The following is a 20,873-nucleotide window of genomic DNA, read 5'->3' on the forward strand; positions in this document are numbered from 1 at the left end:
GGCGGCGGGTGCTAGCGCACAGGCTTGCCGCCGCCTTACCCCCCTTCCTTCCCTCTTTTCCTCCTTCGGCCCATCAGTCCCCCTCTTTTCCCTCCCTCCCCCGAACAAATCACGCGCCCTCCTCTGACACTCGTAGCGGGCCCAAGCTCCGAATTTATCCTTCACGTGACCTGAGGGGGGTTGGGTGGTTGGTTGGGGCCGGAGGGGAGAAGGAAAGGAGGGAACGGAATCTGCCGTTACCAGAGCAACAGGCCCCGCCTACTGGCTCGGGGACGGGGGGCGGGAGGAGGACGTCAGCACGTCAGCCGGGGTTTTGCGTTTTGATTGACAGTTGCTATAGCGACCGGGTCGGTCCGCCGCCATTTTGTTGGTTGGTTTTTTTTTAAACCCTTTCGCTTCCCGCCCGAATAATAATAAAAAGCCCCATTGGAGTGAGGCGGGGGTGGCGGCGGCAACAGCGGCGGGGGGATCCGGGGAGACTGCTGCCGTTGCTGCTGCCGTTGGCGGCCCAAGTCGGGCACAGAGAGCGGACACCCGGAGCGGGGGGTGCGGGTGCTGCCGCCGCCGCCGCTTCTGCTGCTGCTGTTCCTGCTGCTGCTGTTGGTGCCGCTGCCGCCGCCGGCGAGCGGGCGGGACCGGTGTGAGTGTGAGAGAGTGTGTGTGAGTGAGCGTGTGTGAGGGCGAGTGTGCGTGCGTGTGTGTGCGAGTGTGTGTGTGTGAGTGTCTGTCTGTCTGTGCGGGCACTCGGGGGCGGGCGGTTCGGGCGCTCCTGGCGGAGAAGCTGTTGCCGCCGCCGCCGCCGCTCGGGCCCCGGCGCTTCTCGCTGCGCAGGTTTGGAGCGCGCGCCATTTTGTGAGATTTACAAAATCCTCCTCGGGAAGAAGCAGCCGGGAGCGGCCGCGACTAAGTGCCCGGCCTCGCCGCCGCCGCCCTCCGCGCCCGGTCGGGCTGCGCGGCTCTGCCGCGGGAGTCGGGGTCCGGGGACTGCGGTATTTGCTGGGGAGGGGGCTGTCGCCTCCCCGGCCCCGGGCGCCGCTGGAACCGCGAGCCGGAGAGAGACTGAGCAGGCTGCGGCGCGGGCGAGGAGCCGGGGGCGGAGAGAGGCGGCCGGGGTGGCGCTGGCTGCGGACGCCGCGGCGGGAGCGCAGCGGCGGGAGCCCGAGGCTGAGACTCACCGGAGGGAGCAGCGCGAGCGCCCCGCCAACGTCCCGGTGAGTGTCCGGCCCGGCCGCGGCCCCGCCCGGCGCCTGGCTCCCCCCACGGCCTGCAGCCGGGCCCGCTCCGGGGCCGGCGGGGAGGAGGGAGGGACCTGCCATTTTAGGAGGAGGCGCCGCGGGCCGGAGCCCGGCTGCCAGGGGAGGGAGCCCGCAAGGCCCGGTCTCGGAGGAGAGGCGAGTGCGAGCGCCGGGAAAGTTGTGGAGGGCAGGAGGAGGGGGCCGCGGCCTCTTGGGAGCCGGGGCCTTGGGGGCCGGAGAAAGCGCCAGACCTTCACTGGTCGCCCGAGCGGAGGGGAGGAGGTTGTCTTCCTCCTCCTCCTCTTCCTCCTCATCCTCTTCCCCCAGCTCCTCCCTCGTCCCTCCTCTCCGTCCCCACCAGTGTGGGAATCGCCAGGGTTCTATGCAAGGACAATGCTCGGGTTAAGAAAATGGGGCTGGTGCTGGGCGAGGCAGGGACGGCAGAGCTGAGGTTGGGCGCCCGGAAGGTCAGGAGCCCTATGCCTCAGCAACCCCTTTGGGGTCGGTGCTGGAGCGAGTGAGACTCGTTGTACTCCGAAGTTGTGCAGTGAGTGCAAGTAATCCAGCCACTGGAGATGGAGTAATGATCTATCTGTTCAGCAGCTGGAGGAGTTGGTGGCTGGGAAGACGTGAATTATAATTGATACTTGTGTCTTACAACAAAACTTCACATGTCTATTTATAGTCACTAACCCACTCTCGCTTCAGATCCACCAAAGCTGCTGAATGTATCTTTCTGCACTTAGCAAAAGGCTCCTCCCTATCCTGAAATGGTTAAAAGTGGAAAAATTAGCGAATATTTGACTCTGAATTCTTGCCTATGCTTTTTGCTCAGGCCGAGGTTATAGGAACCCTGTGATCTGCATACAGCACTTAAGGGCCGGCCAGCAAGACTTGGTTCTTGAATTTCACCCATGCTGTCAGAAAAGACACCTTATAACATTGTTTTCACACTGCCTTGAAGATGAGGACAAATAGTGGCAGGCTCTCTTCCAGTGCTTTACATGTATTAACTCACTGATCTGGCTTAGTAGAAATTATTACCCATCTTACAGATGAGGAAACTGAAGCTGTAGAAGGGCAGCGACTCGTCCAAGGTCATACAGCAGGGAGCATGTAATCTTAGCCTATGCTCTTAACCAGTACATTATTATAACTTACTATAAATCCTGGAGAATTTTGAAACCATTTGTGTGTCATGACTCAGGATTCTAAGTTGGAAATTTTGTCCCTTTGTAGTGCTTAGAGTGGAATTGACTTTGTGGTTAGTGGAAGTGGAAAGGAAAGGTTGAGATGAGGTGCTATTAAAGAAACTTTTCAGTGTTATCTTTTTCTTCTCAAAATTATGTAGTCAATTTCAGAATGGAAGACATTGAAAATATTCTTAGATGTGTGTTCTTAACACTTAATTAGGCAGCATTTAAGTATGAGTCATAAAGTTGGTGTAAAATTAATTTGTCATTTTATATTTAAATACTTGGATTGCTTCTGTGACATTTTATGCTTTAAATATCAAAAATGTCTTAAGAGTGAATATATTTAGTACTTTGATTTTGGGATACTTAAATGAAATTAACTTTTCTTTTAGTACAGTTACGTTAGAAGAATGTTTTCAGATAGGCTGTAAACGTTACGACTAATTTACATACTGAAGTTTTTAAACTGAAGTTTTCAAGAAACAGTAGTTAAGAAAAAAGTTTACTTGATTATAATTAAGCTTGTTTAATGTACATATGACTTAGACTTAAAGTATCCCAGTGCTTTTGGAGAATTTGTTTTGGACTAACAGTAGCATTTGTGTTAGCTGTCATTATCTACACTGTTCTGTTGTAAAACTGGGCATGAAAAAGTTCTTATTTACTTTAGAGAGGGATAAACTCACAAATTAATTTTTCTAGAGGGATGGATATCCCTTGTGTCTGTAAGGTGCAGGCATACTCCTTTACTCCTGGTGAGTATTTAAAAAGAGATTGTATAGATGTGAAGGAATAGACTTGAGTGAATGACTGGTCATTAATGGTAGGGATGGGGTAGGGTGAGCTAAGTGAGTTGGTGAGATCTTTTTTATTAGAAATTTGAAATTTAGGTATAAGATGGTTTTTTAAAGATACTTTAAAGTATTGTGATAGGACCTGTTAGAAATTTAACAAACATAAAATTACTGTACAAAATGACTCAACAGCACATAAACACAACAATATATAGTGTTGTATAGTTTGTATAGTATAGTGAAAATTAATAAATTACTCAGTTTCTTAGGTGTGCTATCATTCATAATAAGTGGAAATACTCCAGTTTAGTGAAGTGTCTTGTTTGGAAATGTGGATAATGAAAAAAAATCCCTTGGTTAGACATTTTTTCCTCCTCTAAAATATTGTCTGTAGTCTGTTCCTCAGTTTTACTGTGTTTATGACTTAGAGATATGGGGAAAGGCTGGGAAGTGGTAAGTGGAACAAATGGTATCTGAAGAATTTACTTGGATTTTTATAGTGCTATGAATATTTATCTGCAGAAGCAAAATTGGAGATACCTTGTTATAAATGCATATAGAATGACCTTTGGTGCTCATTCTCATTTTGTTTTTGAACTACACAAAGAAAGAAAATGCTAATTTGCATGGAATCTTGGGTAGTACTTGAAAGCCTTTTTTTTTTAAAAAAAAAAAAAAAAAAAAGAGCTTAGAAATTTAAACTGCCCAGAGGTGTTTTCACATACGTGCTTATGGTTGGCAAGTATCTAGTTAGGAGAAGAACATTTGGATAGAAGTAAATTTATTATGGGTGAGAAGGAATTGCTTTGCATATAACATTAAAAATAAGACTTCAAAAACCAAAAAATAAAAAACCGAGCTCACTGCTGTTGAGTCTATTCTGACTCACAGCGACTCCCATTGGGTTTCTGAGGCGATAAATCTTTATGGAAATTGATTGCCTGGTCTTGCTTCCGTGGAGTGGCTGGTGGGTTTGAACCACCAATCTTCTGGTTAGCAGTCAGATAGATGCCTTTGGCACTGTGCTACCAGAGCTCCTTAGGAGAAGATAAGGGCTTAGTAGTTTGTGACTCTTTTTGTATTTGTGATAAGATGTGTGTCTATTTTTCTTTGCTTTGGCATTCGATTTTCTCTTGTTTCAGAGAACTTGCCCCATTTGCTCCATACACACCCATTGTAATTCCCCCACACCAACAGAAACCCTAACCAAACCTAGTAAAACCCAAACCTTTCCATAGTCTTTATGAGGAACTTTGCTCCTGACTCACCAAATTTTTATCAGTCTTTTAATTTTTTTGTATTCTTTTTCAGTAATTTAAAATGTGAGCTAAGAATCTTTCCTTCTTGTTGAGTGTTTTGGTGGTTTTACCTCCATATACACTTGCATATTTTGTGTCTAGAAGTAATGCTATTAAGTTGAAACTGTCAAACATGGTCACTTGAAACTTGATACTAACAGTTTGCTTTATCCAAGTGAATTGTATGACTTGTACAATAGAACCTTAAGTGTACATAGTGATTATGCCTTTAAAAGAGTTTTAACCATATGTTGTCATGACTGTTGGGGGCAATTTTGGGATGGCTAGAGAAATAATGGTAATTCATAACTCAAGGCTTGCACAATTTTGAGTTAAAATTATTTTGGGGTGAAAATTTATATTTAATTACTTGGAAAAAAAACCAAATTAATTTAAATTACTAAAACTTCTCCCCAAATGTCCCCAAATAAAGGATTCTTTTGAAATGTTGCCTCTGTCAGCACTGTAATGTTTGAGTTGTAGAATTTAGTCCTGGGTATGTAAAAGGGAATTGTTGACTGCACATGGCTTAAGGTACAGGGTAATTGGAGACAAATTTTCTTTCCTAGTGAGTTAGGAGCTCTGGTAGCATAGTGGCTAAGACACTTGCCTGCTAACCAGATGGCTGGCGGTTCAGACCCACCAGCCACTCCTCGGAAGGAAGGTTGGGCAATCCTACTTCCGTAGTGATACTGCCTCGGAAACCCAAGGAGGGGTCGCTATGAGTCGGGGCCGACTCGACGGCAACAACAACAACAAGTGAGTACAGGCACCTATAGTTTCATTTTTTAGTATATGAAAACAATGATTTAGAAATAGCGAGTTGTATAAATTAACTGAGTGTTTTAGAAAGTTATGCTTTTGCTTTTACTTTGAAATTTTACTTTCAGAGTTCCATAACTAGTTAAGATTCTTTACTGGAAAGATAACATAGTATATTGAGCATTTCAATTGACATGGTTCCTTGTAGGCATACTTTTTGTTGATTTAGAACTATTTTGGCTTCTTGGCAGTTGGTTGTTGGTTCTATCAGAGTTTGAATCCTTTCTTTTAGAAGGTTTTTTTTAAGAGACGGTAACTTAAAAGTTTGTATTGTTAAAACTAAGTTTTGACAAAATAGATACATTTTTTTTTGTTTGAAATAATAACTTAAAATGTCTTTACTCTTATTGATGAATCGTTGTGAGCTCTCATAATTGAAATACTTGTTTAAATAGACTTGAGGGGCTTAGTGAACTGGTTTAATATGGAATGATACTGGTTTTCAGCATCATCTTTAAGTAATATCGGTGTTTATTAAATAGCTGCTTGTTTTTTTTAAAGTATATAAAATATACAATGGCAAGGATTCATGATTATTTTTTAATTTTATGAACATTTGTGGTTAAGGTTGTCATGTTGGCACTTGTATTTTGGTAAAAAGATGCTTAAACTGCCATCTCTCCAAAATCTTGATACCTAGTTATACGTAGGGATTGAAGAAGCCTGATACCTTGGAGAGTACTGACCTGTGAGATGATGAAGAGTAAAGGCTCCAGAGTAGGCAGATCGGGAATATCAACAAGTTCTATCATTCACTGACAGTGTAACTTTAGACAGTGATATTTTGACCATTGTAAAATAGGGTTGATAGTACTGACCTAGAGTTCTTGTGAAGATTGAGATAATGCATGTACATTTCTTAGCTCCCTTCTTTCTCTCCTTTCTCATATTTCCTTTCTCATATCCCTCCTCTTCTTTTACATTCTTCCTTTCTGATCTAAGCATAAATCTTAACTTCCTCAGAGAGGCCTTCCCCAAATCTCTAGAGTAGGTTCCTTGATGCATTCTTACTGGACCCTTTGTTTTTTTTGTTAACACTTCTTGTTGCAAAAGCTATATAATTATTTATTTATGGTCTGTTTTGCTCCCTCTGTTAGAGTGTAAGGTTCATCAGGACAGAATCTCTTTCCTGATCATGGCAATAATTCCAGGGCTATGTACACTGGTATGTAACAAGTGTAGATATATGTATGTAGAATGATGGAATGAGAAACCTACCTGCCTCAAGTACCACCTCTTTGTTTTGTAGTCTTGGGCAAAACAGTTTCTCTGAGCTTGTGTCCTATGTACCAAATATGGATTATGCCGGTTGGCCTGCCCAGGGTTGTGAGAATTTGAAATGAGCTATTATAACGAGGTGCTTTGTAAGAGTGTAAAATGCCTTAAGATGGTACAGAAACAATATTCCATAGTGGGGTTACCCAGTAGGAAATTGTGATGTGATTTGAAATAAGAATTTATAATTAGAGTCTCAGGTTTACTGGGTTGATAGGTAGCTATTAAATTGTTTAACGTTTATTATAAATTTAAACTTCGAGTCAGAAGTGACTCGATGGCAGTAGGTTTTTATGTGTTTTAAGGAGCCCTGGTAGTGCGGTGATTAAAGTGCTTATCTGCTAACTGAAAGGTTGGTGCTTCAAACTTACCAGTTTCTCTGCAAGGGAAAGATGTGGCAATCTGCTTCCATAAAGATTATAGCCTTGAAAACCCTATAGGGCCATTCTCCTATGTCCTATTGGGTCACTGTAAGTTAGAATCAATTTGATGGCCATGATCTGGTGGCATAGTGCCTAAGGCATTTGACTGCTAACCAGAAGGCTGGCGGTTCAAACCCACCAGGCTGCTCCTTGGAAGGAAGACCAGGCAATCTAATTCCATAGTCATGCTGCTTCGAAAACCCAAGGAGGGGTTGCCATGAGTTGGATCTGACTCGATGGCAGTGAGTTTGTTTTTTTGTTTGGGTTTAGTTAGAACACAGGTTGAGCCTACGTTCTGACTGAGTACAGTGGCTTAAATGAGAAATTTATTTCTCTTATAACAAACCAAAACCAAACTCGCTGCCACCGAGTCGATTTGACTCATAGAGATTCCTCCTTGGGTTTCCAAGGCGGTATCTCTACGGAAGTAGATTACCCAGTCTTCATTTCGAAGAGTGGCTGGTGAGTTTGAATCACCAGCCTTCTGGTTAGCAGTCAGATGCCTTAGGCACTATGCTACCAGAGCTCCCTGATATGGTGGCTCCATGGTATTGGGGACCTTAGTTCCTTCTGTCATGTTGCTTTCCTATGCTTAAGGAATTCATATTTTCTGTGCAGTACAGGATAGTTCCCCACTATAGTCCAGAAACAGGATGTGGGGAAGTTTAGAATGAGGGAGACATGTTTCTTCCCAGTTTGCGTACATCTGTGTGCTTCCGCCCTATTGGTCACAGCTTAGTCATATGGCCACATTTAGCTACAAAGGAGGCTAGGATATGTGATCTTTGGTAGGGTGGCTATATTTGGCTGCATATTTCTTTCTACTGAAGAAGGAGAGAATAGGGGACAATTAAACATTGCCTGCCACACTTAGATTTGTTTTAGAAGAAACTATTACACAATTAAACTTTTAAAAGACCACTTATTGTACTGTTTTATTTTTTGCATTTGATCATTAATTTTTTGAACTATGATACTCAAATTCAAGTAAATCGTCAGTTATGCAACATATACATATATAGTTCCACCTGCTGCCGTTGAGTAGATTACAACTCACAGCACTCTATCAACCAGAAACTCGGTGCCATCAAGTCAATGCTGACTCATAGCAACCTTCATTGGGTTTCTGAGGTGGTAAATCTTTACAGAAGTAGATTGCCCAGTATTCCTTCCATGTGGAGTGGGTGGTAGGTTTGAACTGCCAGCCTTCTGGTTGGTAGTCAAATGTCTTAGGCACTATGCCACCAGAGCTTCTTATAACACTCTATAGGGCAGTAGAACTCCCGGAGTTCCCAAGGTTGTAATGTTTATTGAAGCTGACTGCCACATCTTTCTCCCACAGAGAAGCTGATGGAATGTCTGGTGAATTAAGTCTTTTGGTTAGCAGCTGAAGGCTTTAACCACTGTGCCACCAGGGTTCCTTGCATATGTAGTCAGTTTAGGGAAAAATGTAGCTATTCTTTTAGTAATGAAGGGATTTTTGATCTACTGGCACATTATTTTTCTGAAACCTTAATTTCTGATAAAGAATGACTCTTAATTGCTTTGGTTATATAATTTTTAGAATTTCGAGTTTTTGGATTTAGTTTTAGTAGTCTCATGGAGCATACTGTTTGTATTCCTTCTCGAATCCTCAGCAAACAGTACCAGAATAAACTTGGATCTTGTCAGGATTTCCACAAATGTTTGAGTCAGTGAACATTACCAAAAGGATGATTGTTGTTGTTATGTGCCGTCAAGTCGGCCCCGACTCATAGCTACCCCTCCTTGGGTTTCTGAGGCAGTATCACTACGGAAGTAGGATTGCCCAACCTTCCTTCCGAGGAGTGGCTGGTGGGTTTGAACCACCAGCTTTCTGGTTAGCAGTCAAGTGCTTTAGCCATTATGCTACCAGAGCTCCCAAAATAGCGATGTTTAAATATGCATTTATCCCGTATCTTCCTCTTTAATTTCTGTGGTTTGAGAAAAGGGAAGGTCTAGAATTCTTTGAAGTATGGAGTATTATTAAATTTCATAGGAACTTGAGAAACTAGTGGTTCTCAAACTGACTTCTGGAGAACTTGTCAAAACTGTGATTCCCAAGCTCAGACACTTTTCTTTCTGTAGGTTTGAATTGGTACTCTGGAGTCTGCACAGGTAATCCTGACAGAAGTAAAAACACATTTTAGGCAATACTGATAACAGATCATCTCTTTCATTGTGTAGAAAGAAATGGATACAGAGAATCCAAGTGATCTGGGAACAAACAGCCTGAAACTACCATTGGTTTCCTTGACTCCTGATTGATTCTGTCTACAAATAGGGGTAGAAGATGAGGAGTAGAAGGTCTTCCATTAGGGGTAGAAGATGAGGAGTAGAAGGTGCATTGTGATTTTATAAGGATATCTGTCATTCTAAAATAGTTACTTTTTATATGAAAGCTCATGTGTAATGAATGGTTGGCTTACTTGTCTATTTAGTTTTATAGAAAAAATAGTCTGATTAGTCAAATGAATGTTTAAAGATGAGAAATTGGATCACGTATTAATAAAAGTATTTTGAGTGTCAGTATTGCAGCGGGCAGTGCATGTATAGCATTTGGGTAGATGACATAGGTAGCTGTTCATGTGGCATGATGAGAAGGAACAGAGGATGGTCTTGCCCCCAAATTACTATATTCTTTTTTATCTTGTGGTTTGTAGCTTTCACTGTTGTAATTCATTCCTTTAGATTAAGGTAAGATCTGGACTCTTTAAAATGGAAATATTCCTGGAAGGATATTTTTTATCAGTTATTAGGTCAGCATTTTAATTCTTGCCTGTCAGTTGGCTGTTACTTTAAAAATCAGAGATTAGCATCTGCGGTAAGAAGAGAGAAAGGAGCTCTGGTGGTGTAGTGGTTAAGGCATTTGGCTGCTGACCAGAAGGCCGGTGGTTTGAATCCACCACCCACTCCATGGAAGAAAGTGGAGGCAGTCTGCTTCCGTAAAGATTTTTAGCCTTGGAAACCCAGTGGGGGTTGCTGCTAATTGAAATTGACTCGATGGCAGTGAGTTTGAGTTTGAAGAAAACTTTTTGGGAAGGGGAAGGGAAGAGTAGGGCACAAGTGCCCTAGCCTGAAGAAAGGAAGGGTGTGTTTGAGAGCTACCAACTTATGGTATGGTGCTGGAGAGGTTCATGTGACATTCTCTGGTGACTGAGAGAATATTGTAGGGGGCACTCTGGGCAGTTTTGTCTGGAACTGATTGGGCTTGACTGAGTAACTCCTGAGCTGGAGGTAGCTATGGGACCAGAGGGAAGGAGAGAGAGTCTCTTTTTTCTTAGTGCTTTATCATTTGTTTACCAGTTGCTGTGAAGTCCACTCTGACTTATGGTGCTCCCATGTGTGTCATAGTAGAATTATGCTCCATAGCATTTTCAATGGCTGATTGTTTGGAAATAGATTGCCAGGCCTTTGTTCCTTGTTGTGCTGGGTACATTCTGCCAACCTTTGGGTTAGTAGCCCAGTGCTTAACAGTTTGTACCACCAAGAGACCCCATGACATGTTAGGGCTTCTATTTGAGCAGCCTTACAACATCAAGTAAATAAAGGTACAGTTCTAGTCAGCTGGGTACTTTTAGTTTATAAAAATAAACAAGTAATATATTGTTGTTGTTGTTGTTATGTGCCTTCGAGTCGGGCCCAACTCATTGCGACCCCTCGTTGGGTGTCCGAGGCAGTATCACTATGGAAGTAGATTGCCCCATCTTCCTTCTGAGGAGTGTCTGTTGGATTTGAACCGCCAGCCTTCTGGTTAGCAGTCAAGTGCCTTAGGCACTGCGCTACCAGAGCTCCCAAGTAATACATACTTGTGGTAAAAAAACAAAGCAAAAGAACAACCAAGCCCTATAGAAGGGTGTCCAGTAACCACCCTTTCACGCCCCATAGATAATAACTTCAGGTTTTCTTACCAGTAATCTTCTGTGCATTAATTTGTACATTATGTATAATTTTAAATATATGTATGTGTTGCAAAACTTTGTTTAGTATGATCCCATTGCAGTTCTGCTCTATGGCCTATGGCATTTAAGCACATAGGCATTGTGATGTCTGTGTGTATATATACACAAAACCCATACTTTAAAATTAAAGAAAAATGGTTCGTACTAAACAGTTTTGCAGTGTAAGATTCTTTTCACTTGCTCTAAGAAATATTTCCATATTGGCTAGTATAGCTTTCCATTATTTTAATGGTTGGGAAGTATTCTGTTTTATGGGTGTAGAACAGTTTATTTAGCTGGTCCCCAATAAGTTGTTTTTATGTTTTAAGTAATTCTGCAGTATACATCCTTATAGTGAGCCTTTGTGGCTCAGTGGCTGAGTGTGTAGTTGCTAATCAAAAGGTCGGCAGTTCGAACCCACCAGAAACTCCATAAGAGAAAGATGAGGGAGTCCACTTCTGTAAAGATTATAGCCTTGGAAACCCACCCACCCTTTGGGGGCAGTTTTGGTCTTGTTTTTGGTTCTCTAGTGCCGTTCTAACAGAAAATACCACAAATGGGTGGCTTTAACAAACAGGTTTATTCTCTTATAGTTTGGGAGGCTAGAAGTCTTAGTTCAGAGTGCCAACCCTAGGGGCTGGGTGCAAACCCCTCAACTTTGGGCTTCAGCTTTGCCTCTTGCTCCCAGACCACTGAAGCTGGAGGCTTCTCAACTCAGGCAGTTGCTGGCTGCTGGGGATGACAAACCCAAGATCGACAAATAAAATAGCACAGTCCCAAGATTACCAAACAATGTGGCAGGCCACAAGTTCAAGTCCAGAGACAGTTCCAAGATTGACAGGAAACATGGCAGGCTGCTGAATGAAGACTTGGCTGCATACATACATCCAAGTGTGTCAAAAAGCTCAAGACCTTCCTCAAAGCTTCTTCTTATATACTGGAAGCAGACCACATCTCTAAGGCAGCTAGCAGCTACTCAGCTGTTCTGGTAGCTTCCTCTTATATACTGGAAGCAGACCACATCTCTAAGGCAGCTAGCAGCTACTCAGCTGTTCTGGTAGATTCCACTGTGGAGTTGATTATCAGTCTCATCATGGGAAATCACTACATTCAGCTGCCCAGTCATTCAAAACCAGGCCCAGTCAAGTTGACAAAAACTACCACAGTGGTTAAGTGGGCAGTTGCTAACCAAAAGGTTGGCAGTTCAAACGTAGCAGCAGCTCCACAAGAGAAAGATGAAGGAGTCTGCTTCTGTAAAGATTATAGCATTGGCAACCCTGTGGGGCAGTTTGTCTGATAGGGTCACTATGAGTCAGAGTCAACTCAACAGTTCCTACCCAAAACGGGGTTTTGGGTAGGAACATCCTTGTACATAAAATGTATATTTCTGTGAGCATTAGCCATAGGCTACATATTTAAAAGGGAATTGCTGGCTCACTAGATAGATGCATTAAATATTTGGATATATATTGCCAAATTGCTTTCCAAAAAACACCACCATTTTGTACTGTGACAAGCAGTGAAAGTGGTGTCTGAGAATGAATAATTTTCCAAGCTCTCCTAAATTTTCTCAATTTGATTGGCAACTGATGATATTTAATTTCTAGAAATGCATTTCTTTAGTTATGGGTGCATTTGAATGTCTTATGCAAGTCATACTTTGTGTTTGCAAATAACAAAATATTAATTCTTTTTTGTTTAGTATATTTTCTGATTTTCTTTTACTCCTTTGAAAGAACTGTTGTAATAAATTATAAAAGTCTATTTGTTGTTATTGTTACTATGTACCATCGAGTCATCTCCGACTCGTAGTGACCTTATGTACAACAGAACAAAACACTTTGGGTCCTGTGCCAGCCTTACAATCCCTATGATATCTAAGCCCATCGTTGTAGCCACTGTGTCAACTTCTCATTGAGGGCCTTCCCCTCTTTCGTTGACCTTCCACTTTACCAAGCAGGACATCCTTCTCCAGAGAATGGTCTCTTGTGACAACATGACCAAAGTAGGTCAGACGAAGTCTGGCCATCCTCGCTTCCAAGGAGCATTCCAGCTGCACTTCTTCCAGGACAGATTTGTTAATTCTTTTAGCAGTCCATGGTACTTTCAGCATTCTTCACAACTCAAAAGCATCAGCTCTTCTTCTGTCTTCCTTACTCATTGTCCAGCATAAAAGTCTGTATGTTGTTGTTGTTATTTGCTGTCGAGTCGGCCCTGACTCATAGCGACCCCTCCTTGGGTTTCCGAGGCAGTATCACTACGGAAGTAGATTGCCCCATCTTCCTTCCGAGGAGTGGCTGGTGGGTTTGAACCGCCAGCCTCCTGGTTAGCAGTCAAGTGCCTTAGGCACTATGCTACCAGAGCTCCTAAAGTCTGTATAGGAAAAGGAAAAAGGAGCTCTAGTGGCACAGTGACTAAGGCGTTTGACTGCTAACCAGGAGATTGGCAGTTCAAACCCACCAGGTGCTCCGTGGAAGGAGGATGAGGCAACCTACTTTTGTAAAGATTTACAGCCTTGGTAACCCAGTGGGGGTCACTATGAGTCGGAATCGACTTGATGGCAGTAGGTTTTTCAGTTAAACATTGAGTGTTCTTTTAAGATATGTAAAGGTTTTGATTACAAAAATAAGTAAGATTTGGTTTCCTTTTAGTGTTGAGGTAGATGTGCATATACAGGCAAAATTAACATTAGCGAGACTATGATTGCTTACAGAAGTATTGACATGTGAACTAGAAGACCACAAAAACCAAATCCAAATTCACTGCTGTCGAAAATAATTCTGAGAATTTGCCAGTGCTTTTTGGAGGAGGTGGGATGGGATTTTATCTTGGTTGGTTAAAAAAAAAAAAATTGGTGGGATTTTTACAGGAGAGCCTGGGGAATTGATAATATGGAGGAGGAGGTTATCTAGGCCACCTGGGGTGGTGGGAGAAATGAAGGGTAACTTTGGAGAATAGCAGAGGCTTGCGTCTGAAGTATAGAGTGTATGTGACAGGTATGTTTGGAATGCTGTGGAAGGGATAGGGACAATTACAGTGGGCAGTAAGAGTGATAGGCCTTAAAAATTATAGGGAGTTTGAATTTTGAATTTGGGGTAGTTGAAGGTTTTCCAGAAGGAGAATGATGACAGATCTTTAGGTTAGGATGATGATATTGTAAGGAGGGGTTGGAAGCAGGAAGGCAAGGCCATTCTAGGTGTCCAGGTGTGAGAGATTAAAAAGTGGTAAAAAGTAGAAGACAGGTTGGGAGGACGAAGTTTGGAATGTCTTAAAAGATTCTTAACTGTTCTTTAATTTTCAGCAGAGCAAACTGAGTATTTCTGCATTCAAACAGTAATTTGGCCAACTTTTGGAGACAGAAGGGTGGCGGTATATCATATACTGTTCTAAGACTGGACTGATTGGTTTAATTAATGGGGGCAGTAGAGAAATTTCCTAAGGAGGACCTGAAGGAATTATTGAGGAACAGAAGATAGAATTAATAATGTAGTTCAAACAAAACAAAACAAAACAAACAAACAAACAAAAAAAAACACAAAACCTTAAGTTAGGCACAGGTGCAGATAATTTGCAGCACCGTTAGGATGACTTGGAGAATAAGAAAAGGTAATATTAGAAGCTGTGAATCTGGAAAGGAAATAGTTGTATCATAATTTACAGTTTGAAAAATGTAGAGTAGCTAAACATGTGAGCAGTTAAATTTATTATGAGTCCTTGTATTTTCCAGAAAATATAGTCATATTCTATTTTCATTTGTATTGTAACTGTGAGACAGATCATTTAAAAAGCATTGCATCTTTATGAGTAGAATTACTGAGCACCTACTAGTTCTAGACAAAGGAGCTCTGGTGGTATAGTGAGTGGGTAAGGCATTTGGCTGCTTACCAGAAGGTTGGTGGTTCAAACCGACCAGTTGCTCCATGGGAGGAAGATGAGGCAATCTGCTTCAGTAAAGATTTACAGCCTTGGAAACTCAGTGGCAGTCGCTGTGAGTTGGAATTGACTCACTGGCAGTGGATTTTTTGGTTTAGTTCTAGACATGGTATTGGGGCCTAAAAGTCTATGCTAAACAGTGGGTTTTTTGGTTTAGTTCTAGATGTGGTGTTGGAGCCTTAAAGTCTATGCTAAATAAAAGCTACCACTGTGTTTGCCTTCATGGAAGTTACATTCTGGTGGTGTGAAGTTTTATAGTCATTCAAATAGGCCTAAGGAGTCAGTCTAATATAGACATAAATTTTCATTAAAGAGAACTTAGAGTCTGTGAAGGAACTCTGGTGTTGCATTGGTTAAGGCATTGGGCTGCTAACCAAAAGATTGCTGGGTCAAACCCACCAGCTGCTCCATGGGAAAAGGATGGGGTACTGTTCTTCATAAAGTTTATAGCCTTCGAAGCCCTGTTCTACAGAGTGCTACACTGTCTTTACAGGGTTAGTGTGAGTTGGAGTCAGCCTGGTAGCAGTGGGTTTGGTTTGGTTTGGAGTCTATGAAATGGAGTGTATATATGTATTTTTTTTTTTTAAACTTTTATTGTGATTTGGGTGAAAGCTTACAGTGCAAATTCATCTTCCATGCAGCAATTCACATATACTTTGTCTCATGACATTGACTGCAATCTCCCACAGTACAACAGCTCTCCTCCCACTTCCTCCCCATAGCCACCTTTTCCCTGTGTCCTTCCCTCCCATGCAGTCCTGCCCTCCACCAGCTGTCTCCCTGTTCATACACAGCCCTTCTGTTCTCCCATGGAGTGTGTCTACCTAATGTAAGGGAGCTCTGGTAGCATAGCGCCTAAGGCATTTGACTGCTAACCAGAAGGCTGGCGGTTCAAACCCACCAGCCACTCCTCGGAAGGAAGATAGGGCAATCTACTTCCGTAGTGATACTGCCTCGGAAACCCAAGGAGGGGTCACTATGAGTCGGGTCCGACTCGACGGTACATAACAACAACAACAACCTAATGTAAATGGTTCAGCTCATATGTCTGTCTTTTGTTTGGCTGGAAGCCACAGGAGTGGGTTCAATTCCAGACCTGAAGGACAGCTGGGGGCCATAGTCTCAGGGGTTCTGAGACTCTATCGGACTAGCAAACCTGGCCCCCCCCCCTTTTTTTTATAATGATTTTGAGTTTTGTTCCACATTGTTATCCCACTCTATCCAGGATCTCCTACATATATCCCCCCTTTGAGTGATTGACAGTGGTAGCTGGGTGCCATCTAGTTCTTCTGGTCTCATAGTCATATAGACTGGGGATCATATGGTGTACCAGTCCCTTGGACTAATTGTTTGCATGCATCTTTGGTTTTCTTCATTCTTCTTTGCTCTGGATGAGGAGAGACCCATCGTTGCATCTAGATGGCCGCTTGCAAGCTTTTAAGATCCCAGTTGGTACTTGCCAAAGTAGGATGTGGAACAATGTTTCTGTGTAGTATGTTATGCCAATTGAACTTGATGTCCTCTGGGTCCATGGTGCCAAGCCCACAGGTCCAACTACTTGGAAGTGGAGTAATTTTTGATGTTGCTTTTTGAAGGTCAGAAGAGTTCTGCCCCATTTTAGAATGTGTTTGACAGTTAATGTTGAGTTAAAAGTTCATCTGTATATAAATAGAACTTCAGTCCTCAAGACAGATATTATCTTTTGGCAAATTTGTTCTGATTTGATCATTTTCCCTTGGAAAGAACAATTGTCAACCACAGTGGTGGTTTTCACCTCATATTTATATCAAACATATTAATTATTGAGAGGCATTCCTTCTATGGTACAAAAGATTGTTTCATGAAAGTTTTTCAAAACAAGAATGGTAAGAAAATTAATAGAATGACATTGAGTATTTCACAAATTTTATTTTTTTTACATTTCTCTATAGTGGTTCTGTAATGCAGCCCAAAACATCAGTAAAGACAGGTAAATTTTCTTGGGAATTGGCCTGAAGGCCCACAGTTATTCAGCAGTATTACAGTCAGCTATGCAGAAGGAAGCGATTGAAGACAGTCTCAGGATTCGTGAAGGACAGTTTGGGGGAAGGCTATTTGTTGAATAAGACAAAGTTACATATCTGAGTAAAAGGTGTGGGCATAGGGAAGGTGAAAGGAAATAAGGAAAGTTCAGTTCAGTGGGCAGAAGTAGAAGTAGATATATGAGCATGAATTCTTTGTTCTTTTAAAAACAAACTCTTCAGTGATTTATTGTGTCTCGTAGGGTAGAGACCAAACTAGTGAGAGGCCCTGTAGTTCCTCTATCTAAATGATCTGGCCAGTGGCTTACTTGTTGTTGTTGTTGTTATGTGCCGTCGAGTCAAACCCGACTCATAGTGACCCCTCCTTGGGTTTCCGAGGCAGTATCACTACGGAAGTAGGATTGCCCAACCTTCCTTCCGAGGAGTGGCTGGTGGGTTTGAACCGCCAGCCGTCTGGTTAGCAGGCAAGTGTCTTAGCCACTATGCTACCAGAGCTCCCTTAGGCAGTCTCATCTCAGAAGTTTCTGGATCATGGAACTACTCTGGTTCAGGGTTTTGTATGCGCTGCTTCATTGGCCTGGGATCATCTCTTCTTTAGTTAACTTTTCCTCCTCCGATTTCAGCCAGGATGTCACTTTGCTCCCTATTCCCCCTCCCCACAACTGCTTTTAAAATCTGGTGTCTTCCGTACTTTTCCTTCAAATGCCTTTATTGCCATACTTTGGCAGTTTTAGTGCTTATTTGATTAACACTCTCCATAGAGCTGGGACAGTAGTGTTTTGCTCCCACTTGCAACCTTAGGGGTTGACAGGGTGTTCAGCACTAAATAAACATATGTTGAATGATCAGTGAACTACATGTTTTGATTTTTACTAGTTGGTCTCAGAGAACCAAGGGAATGGCAGGGGAATGGTGTGCATTTGGAATAAGATCTGAACAGGGAGCATGGGGGCCTTGATGAAGAAAAAGAAAAAATAGGATTGCTGAGTTGGGAGAAAGAGATTTATTTATGGATTAACTCAACAAATGCTTAATAAATGCTTACTATATGCTGGGCATTCAGCTAAAATAGGGAGTGAAAAGATTGTGCCTTCTGTATTAGGGGAGTATGTAATTTTAGTAGTTAATTGAAATCAGTACAGAGTTTAGTGGTCATTTGGAGCAATTTTAAACTGTGAAGAGGACTCAGCCTGGATAGTCTTCCTTATTCTTAACCTATGGAGTGAAATTCATCCAAAAATTATATCTTGAGTGTGTATCAAACATTTGTAATACTTGTCAGGCTTAAGAGTGAAAGAAACATGAAGAAAGTTTGTTTGAATGACTTTGGGCTTTAACTTTTTCAAGTTTGGGTAACAGAATAAGAAGGATAATAGAAGGAAAGTTGGTTATATGAGAAGAGTTTTCGAGTGAGTTTTGCAGTTAGAAAATTATTGAAGCTGTTGAGCTTATCAGGTAAATGAGGTTTTTTCTTTTTAACTTTTCTCTTTTAAGTTTATAAGTAATTTGTTTCAATGTGATTCTGTAACCTCTTTCTGTGACTAGTTTGCCTAGTAAATATTTGAAAACTAGATACTACTGACATAATTTATGTCTTCCCTCTGGCCAGACCCCACCCTAGGCTCTTTGGGGCATGGTAGTAAATCAAAGGGACATACTTGGGCCCTGCCCTCATGAAGCTTTTCAGTATAGCCAGAGCTTACTGGAGGGATGTGAATGAAAGAAACATGAGGGCAAGATGAACTCTTAAATTCACTTATTTTATGTGTTTATCTCTGTCTTTTTTGAACTTAGCTACAGTGGCAACATTTTATACTTTAAGATAACTTGTTTTACCGTTTATAAGACAGTGGATAAGGAGGATAACCCTTATAATACCCAGGTTTAAAAAAAAAAAAAAGCAACACTTTGATTTTCAGCCTGTTGGAAGATTTTATTTTTTGTGATTTGGGTGAAAGTTTACAGAGCAAGTTCACTCTCCATACAGCAGCTCACATGCACTTTGTCTAGTGACATTGACTACAATTTACCATAATGCAAGGGTTCCCTCCCATTTCTTTCCCATAGTTACCTCTTCCCTGTGTCCTTCCCTCTGTGCACTCCTGCCCTCTGAGCTGTGTCCCTGTGCATACATAGCCCTTTGTTTGCCCATGATTGTTCTTTCCAGGGAGAATATCTGTATCTACCTAATGTAAATGTTCAGCTCATATGCCTGTCTTTTGTTTGTCTGGAAGCCCCAGGAGTGGGTTCAATTCCAGACCTGAAGGGCAGCTAGGGGCCATAGTCTTCAGTGGTTCCATCAGGCTCTGTCAGACCAACAAACTTGGTCCCTTTTATTTCCCCCAAATGATTTTGAGTTTTGCTCTACATTGTTCTCCCACTCTATCCAGGTTCTCCTCCATAGATCCCCCTCCGAGTGGTTGACAGTGGTAGCTGGGTACCATCTAGTTCTTTTGGTCTCATAGTCTCATAGTCACATAGGCTGAGGATCGCATGGTGTACCAGTCGCTTGGACTAATTGTTTCCATGAATTTTTTGTTTTCTTCATTCTTTGCTCTGGACGAGGAGAGACCCATCACTTCATCTGAATGGCTACTTGCAAGCTTTTAAGATCCCAGTCACTACTCGCCAAAGTAGGATGTGGAACAATGTTATGTGTAGTATGTTGTGTCAGTTGAGCTTGATGTCCCTTGTGACTAGGTCCTGAGCCCACAGGTGTTGGCAGATTTTTTAAAAAAGAGGTGTTCGTGTAAATCAGTTGAGTTTCTCCTTTTAAAAAAATAAGCCACTATTTAATAATACAACGAATGCAACACACTGCTGTTGAGTCGGATCTGATTTATAGCGACCCCTCCTTGGGTTTCCAAGGTGGTATCACTATAGGAGTAGATTGCCCAACCTACCTTCTGAGGAGTAGTCATAATAAAAAACAGTGCTGTCAGGTCATTTCTGACTGATGATGACAACCCATGTGTGTCAGAGTAAAACTGTTTTCTGTGGCTGATTTTTCAGAGGTGTAGATCACCAGGCCTTTTAGCTACTATTAATTGAATGCTTGCTATGGACCAGGAACTGTATAAATTCATTATTAGTCATTTTAATATTCTCAGCTACTATGCAAGGTCTTGGTAGTATCTTTATCTTACAAGTTAGAAAACTGATACGCAGAGAAGTAAATTTGCTTCAGGTTTATTGGTAGTAGGTTGCATATGCTACCTCCAGATAAAAAGAAATGCCTGGTGAAAAGCCTAACCCAAAAAAAAAAAAAAAAACAACCAAGCTCACTACCGTGGAGTCAGATCCGACTCATAGCAACGCCTTCTGGGGTTTCCAAGGCGGTATCACTACGGAAGTAGATTGCCCAACCTTCCTTCTGAGGAGTGGCTGGTGGATTTGAACTGCCACCTTTATGGTTAGCAGTCAAATGCCTTAGGCACTATACCACCAGAGCTCCTATTGGGAAAAAGCCTAAGTGCCCTAAAATGAAACAAAATAGAATTTCTATAATGTGTTAATTGAATTAGATAAAAATTCTGGTATGCTGGGATTGCAGCCTTCTGTTTACTGGTTCATTAGTCTTTTCCATGGTAAACAAGAAAACCTTCCTGAGTTTGGGAAATTCTCTACCTTAGGAATCTTGGTGGGAGGTAGAGGGATCTCCTTCCTCTATGAAACCAAATGCTCACTTTCATCTTGTCTTTTGCAGTTAGAATACAAGGTCTGCCCTTGTTGCTGGTGCTTTCTGACTCAAAAGCCTGAGATTCACTGAAGCAGACATTTCATAGAATGTATGTTCTGCACTGTGAGGGCATGGCAGCTACATCTGTTTTCCAGAGGCAGTGGTGACAAGAGATTCTAGTTGTAGCATTCATTTAGTTCCTGGTGTCAGTGGTATCAGTACATATTGTAGTGACTGAG

The sequence above is a fragment of the Orycteropus afer genome, unplaced genomic scaffold (genome assembly GCF_000298275.1).
Source record: "Orycteropus afer afer isolate SDZICR_OR568_19922 unplaced genomic scaffold, OryAfe1.0 scaffold00137, whole genome shotgun sequence".
Lineage (NCBI taxonomy): Eukaryota > Metazoa > Chordata > Mammalia > Tubulidentata > Orycteropodidae > Orycteropus > Orycteropus afer.